The sequence below is a fragment of the Epinephelus moara genome, chromosome 13 (genome assembly GCF_006386435.1).
Source record: "Epinephelus moara isolate mb chromosome 13, YSFRI_EMoa_1.0, whole genome shotgun sequence".
Classification (NCBI taxonomy): domain Eukaryota; kingdom Metazoa; phylum Chordata; class Actinopteri; order Perciformes; family Serranidae; genus Epinephelus; species Epinephelus moara.
The window spans coordinates 1550195-1556194 of record NC_065518.1 but is presented as its reverse complement, the minus strand read 5'-3'; the positions used below and the strand labels follow the sequence as shown (position 1 = coordinate 1556194).

The window sequence follows — 6000 nt, the reverse complement described above, 5'->3', positions numbered from 1 at the left end:
AAATCAGTCCAACTGGACAAAGGATATATACATATATATATATATATTATGTTTAAGTTTTAGGATGAGGAGCAAAGGAATTGTAGCAACCTTCTTAAATGAAAAGTTTGCAACTCTTTTAGCCTGGACCCTGTTGTCACATGTTTTTGTGTCTGATGGAAACACCAGTTTTTGTAATTAGTCCAGTACAGAGTGAGAGGGATACAGACAGCAGTGGTGAAACAGACTGCAATGTTAACACTCAGGGCATGTTTCAACTGTCAAATTACATACACTAACAGTGTTTTTGCCCTGACAGGCTCGGATTGGTATTGTAAGTGTCGGACGACATTATGAAAGGATGCCTACAGAGATAGAGCTTTGTGTTCAAGAGTAAGATCCTTTTTGTTTAACCAGGAACCGTCCTGAAAAGGCTCTCGCCAACCCACCAGACTCTGTTTAAAAAAAAAACGGTAATTTTATCAGCGTAAAACACACTTCATTAAAAGTCTACAGAAACAAATAAAAACTCACAAAACCTGTCTTGGTTTGTCTTTCAACCGTTACAACAATCACCAACTCTGGTTTGGTTGAAATAAACCCTGCGTATAAAACACTGCGTAGGATCAATACTAAAAATGTATGTACGGACAAAAGCCAAAAAAATATTCGACAACTTCTACAATCAGGCTTCAAGGCTGAATTTTCATGTCATTATGCCACCACGGTGTTCTGTATCAAAGGTACAATGGCAGAATGGGCGGACAGAGTTGTCTCACCTTTAAGCTGGCATCAGAGGAAGTAACAGCGCCGAAACAATGTCTGTAAACGGGACAGCAGGATGGGACCATGGATGAGATGGGTGTGATGTTCTGACAACGTGTTACGTGTGCAACGCATATGCGGGAGATTTAAAAAGTACCTGTTAGCAGTTAGCAGCTAACTCAAAGAAGAACAGTGGCTGAAAATGTCCACAAATTGGGAAAACAATGAGGTCCGGAAGCTCCTAACCTTCCAAGACGAGGATGAGATCAAACGCCATATCACAGACAGTAAATGATGGTTTGGTTGAAATAAACCCTCAATACACCCACTTAGATGTGAAATGATGCTGGCTATATACACGCTAAAATGACTGTTTATTTAAATGGAGTCTGGTGGGTTTGGCAGTAGAGATTTCGGGGCTGCTTCTGGTTAAAAAAAAAGATCTTGCTATTTAACAAAAAGGTCTATCTGTGTAGGGATCCTCTCTATAACACTTACAGTAACAATCTGAGCCTGTCAGTGGCAAAAATGAGCACTTTAGGGGACGTATGTTGATGGTGCATAAATGTGGTAACGTTGCAGCCTTGTTTGCCACTGCTGGCTGCAGCCCTCTTGCTCAGTACTGGACCAGTTTAAAAAATAGCTGAGAGGAGGGTCCAGGATAAAAAATACTGAAGTGACTCTTTACCTTAAAATATGTTTCTGCCTATTTATAAATTCGGTGGCAGGAGAGATATTTGTTGATGACACTGAGCTCAGTAAAAGATCAATAAGTTTGGCAGTAACAAAATCAAACTCTGATTGTTTTTTGGCTCCTGTTTATCTGATAACTACTAGATGAGACATTTCCTCGACCTGTGAGAGCACATGACTGAAAGGAAGTGTAATGAAATGGGAAATTAGCAAGTTTAATGGGTTAAGAGTCCACTCAGCAGGTTTACATGCAAATAATTTTACAATACTAATGGTGCTGACATAGACACTGTAACTGCACGATTGATGAAGGTAAATGGACCTGGACTTGTACTGCTCCTATCTAGTCTCCCGACCACTCAAAGTGCTTCACATGTCACCTTCACCCATTTACACATTTCACTTATTTACACCTTCACACACTGGTGGCCTCAGCTACCATACAAGGTGCCACATGCTACTCAGTTAACACTTCAGTATCTTGCCCAGGGATAACTGGACATACAGACTCTGAACCATTCGATCAAACTATCTGATTAGTGACAGACTCGTCACCCGCTCTAGCTCCGGAGCCACAGCTGTCTACGATGTGATGAAGTCAAATTATCTTCCATTTAGCATGTCAGTGTTTAAAGCCTAATGCAAAGGGATTATTGGTAAAAATCATTAAGATCTTACTGGCATCATATTGTTTTTCATATATATATTCAATCAGCTTTATTATTTGCATCTACATATGACGCCTACATATGACTGCCTCTCTGGGCACCGCGCTCACGTGTGTGCGCTTGTGTCCGAGACCAGCGAAAGCACGTGAACACACATGAAGGCGGTGCCCATGTCTCACACTCTCGCACAAGCGCTCAGTGCCCAGAGAGGCAGTCAGAGCTACAGGCTACAATGAGGCTAAAAACAGAGTTCAAATGAGGTTTTTCCAAACAACTTTTTATGTCGGGGCTTCAGGACACTTGGATCACTACGGACGAGCAGTATGGAGATATTTTGTGGTTTCAATTATGTGTTTTTGGACGTTTGAATCTGGGGCGCCGTCAGCCTCCATTAGGTGGAGTTGTGTTGCTACCTCCTCTCCCCTTGGATCTCTGCAAGTGATGTGAGGACTCTAAAACTTCACCTGAGCCTCCCTCGGCATATGGGTGAGTAGATAATGGCTGAATTTTCATTTCTGGGTGCACTATCCCTTTAAAGCCAATTTGACCATAGAATTCCAACTTCCAGGTCCGTCACATGACGCCATCAGGCCCAACAAGACATTTTACCATCAAATCAGTGGATAAATGTTTTTGGGCGTCACAAGCCCGATGATTTGATCCATTTCGTCCAATGACATTTTGAAAGTCTTGAAGAGCTGCACGATTGAATTATTCAATTGCTATTTAAGTTAGCGAAGGGCTAATACAAGTTAGCTGCTTGGCCGCTGAAGTCTCTGGTGCACCTTCTGTATGGGCTGCACCATGTGGACGATCAGGGCAACTTCATACCGCCGTAATCAAGCTTTTTTTGACTTCATGTGCCACTGACCAACTTTGATAGTATTGAATGGGGACCTGCCTCCATCTCTGTATCCAAGTCTCTTAATACATCCATGCCTCAGTCTCATGACGTTCCACTCAGAGTGTCTGTTCCAGTTTAGAGATTTTTACACTGGCACCAACCTTACAGCTGAGTGTGTCGTAACAGCAACACCACTCACTGGAAGGGTTTTTAGTCTCATTGCAGTTCCTACAGTAGAAGTGACTCTGAGTTGCTTGGTGAATATGGACCTTAATGACACTGTACATGTAGTGAAACATGGCCTGGCAACTAGTCAGTTAAAAAAATCTTTAAGATGCAGTTTCCTGTAACATTTTACAGTAATTCATAGATGCAGTTTGAAGATTGACAGGAAAGACTCCAAATTGCCCCCTTAAGTGCGTTCTGAGTTGCACTTGATAGCTTATTGATGGATTGAGCATGAAGGATTATCTTTTGGCATCAATCCCAAAATGTCAGCGAGAAAGGCAAAACAAAGCAGAGCAGGACGCAGAGTGTGAGTGAAATCCCGTGTTGGAGGGTTCCAGCCAAGAGTAATAGATACAGCAAGCAAACACAAAGGAAGACAACACTGTAATTGCTTATGACGCACAAAGCTATCTCCTGGAGACGATGCAAATTGAAAAACCAATATTTCCACATAATAACCCTCAGGCCTCTTACAACAACACCCTGTGGACAGCCTCGCAGCAGACTAATGACTCTAGTGCCATCATCTTCCATCTTGTAGCTTAGCAACGGACTCGCATCGACACCGTCCTTTAACTGGAGACACACAGACACTTTATTGCACCTCCAAGACCCCCTGAAGTCACAAGGCGTCTATCGCAGGTACGCTACCAAAAGGTTTGTCCCGTGGTGCGCTTCAAAACTGTCCTTTTCTTCCCGCTGAGGAAAATCTGCCAATCAATCTCATCCTTAACCACAGTGTGTCCTCCAGACTGAGGCTGGGATGGACTTCAGTAATCCTGGTCATGCTTTGTGGGCTGCAATCAGGGAATAATCTTGGCCCTGCTGGCTGGGGCTCAATAAGCTCTCTCACACACACACACACACACACACACACACACACACACACACACACACACACACACACACACACACGTCCTAGTCACTCACCTTGGTAATGCCAGAAGCTGCAATGTACCTCAGACACATAAAACTCAAGGTAAGCCTGCTGGTTTGATAAGGCTGTAAAACGCCAGGAAGGTTTCAGAGCCGAGCACAACCTGAACACAACGACCGACCCTCATGGGAGAGACAAACGGCTGACCTCCAAAACATTAGCGGGCAGCTGCGAATCATGCAAATCGGCAGGCAGAAAAGCAATCCCACACACACACACACACACACACACACACACACACATACAAGCATAGCGGCATGTAAACAAAAGGCCTCGGGGTGTTTGAGTGACAGCAACGAAAAAACGTGTCAAAAATGTCCTGCTGTCGAACAACACCCGCTTCAACTCAGCTGCTTAACATGCAAATTCATTTGGTGCACTGCATATGTCTGCTCCTCTGTAATGTAATTGATCTAGTTTATAATTTATTTTATTCTATAAAAGCAGCATTCTCTAACACTTTAAATTACCGCTTCCACATTTACATAATCACGCTGTAATTAGGCGGCAATAAAATGCGAGGTCTCGTGCAGAAAACACTCACACTGCAGAACTGAATGACATCAGGCACCCTGTCTGTCTGTCTGTCTGTCTGTCTGTCTGAAATGCATATAGCATGCGTAATCATGCTAATCAGGCTGATGCTACGTTTAATTTGCGAGCAGCTGACAGATGAATTAAGATAAATCCTATTGTTGCTCATCAATGAGAGCTCAGCGACTGAACAGGAGGGATGTCACAGGTACAAAGATGGAGGAGGATAAAAAAGCAGTTTCTAAATTCATGTAACAGCTCTTACATCTCAGAACAGTGTTGCTTCCACCTGCACATTCTGGTGATAGTGCTTGTGTTATAGCAGAATACAGTGAGTTCAGGTTGAGCAATTAGACGCACGTATCCACTGGTGGCGTTTGGCTGAATGCATTGCCGGTTGTTGGGTTTTTCGGGGGCAATTTTGTGATTTTATTTGCTAATTAAATACTCTGCCTCCAAAGAACAAGTCAGAGCTGCTGCTCAGAGGGCAGAGAGAGAGAGAGAGATGGCGGAGAAAAAACAATCAATCAATTATTTATTTCACATGGAATCAAAGTGAAACTCCAGTGAAATACGATCTCGTCAGCGTCTTTGACTCGTGCTCTGTAGTTTAGTCCTCGTCCTACAACGTTGGCTGCTGCTTTATAATTCACCATGTTTCCAGACTGGCTGCAGCGTGTGTGTTTATGGCTCCCTGGATGATTCTGGTGATCAATGGTTTTGGTTTTGCTGTTGTGGTACGATTTCACTGTAGTTCTGGGGAGAGCTGCTGCTGTTGTTTCACAGACTAAATCTACCACTGACTCGGTGACGTCATGGATAGCATCGGTGCCACTGACAGTGGTGTGCTTGAACACGCTCCAGACTCTGATTGGCATAGACATTCATTTTAAAGGGAAAAAATCGTATTAAGTGAAACAGTAAATAAAAAGGCAGAGTGTGATTTTATTAAGATGAACTATATGTTGTTGTATCGGTTGTCTCTGACATATCTTCCTGCATCTATGACGCTGACACTGTTTTGTCCAAGCAGATGCTGTATTTTAGTCTGGTCAGAGAGTGAATCAAAATCTTGGAGTTTACATTCAATTTTTGTGAAGAACTTTGGGTAACACTTTACTTAAAGGTATCTACATAGGAGCATTCTCGGAACCCATCAGCTGTATTCGGCGTCTGACTTCGGGCAGATGGCGATACAGCCTCTGGGGGCAGACCCCCGATTTTTTGGCATTCCTGTTTGATTTGGGCGGAGGAGGCGAATTTCCGTTTCCGACTTCCGTTTATATATAAGTAAATATGCTGAACCATTGCAATGGATTCAGAGTTTGCAGTGACACCAATTATGTCCGGCT

At 43.2% G+C, this 6000-nt stretch overlaps 2 protein-coding genes across 2 annotated transcripts in view; both read right to left on the bottom strand.

Annotated features, from left to right (window-relative positions):
• srcin1b (SRC kinase signaling inhibitor 1b) overlaps positions 1-6000 on the bottom strand; it is a 183511-nt gene that overhangs the window by 36013 nt on the left and 141498 nt on the right. The window lies entirely within an intron of this gene.
• The window catches only part of plaub (plasminogen activator, urokinase b), a 396726-nt gene that overhangs the window by 369791 nt on the left and 20935 nt on the right, over positions 1-6000 (bottom strand). The window lies entirely within an intron of this gene.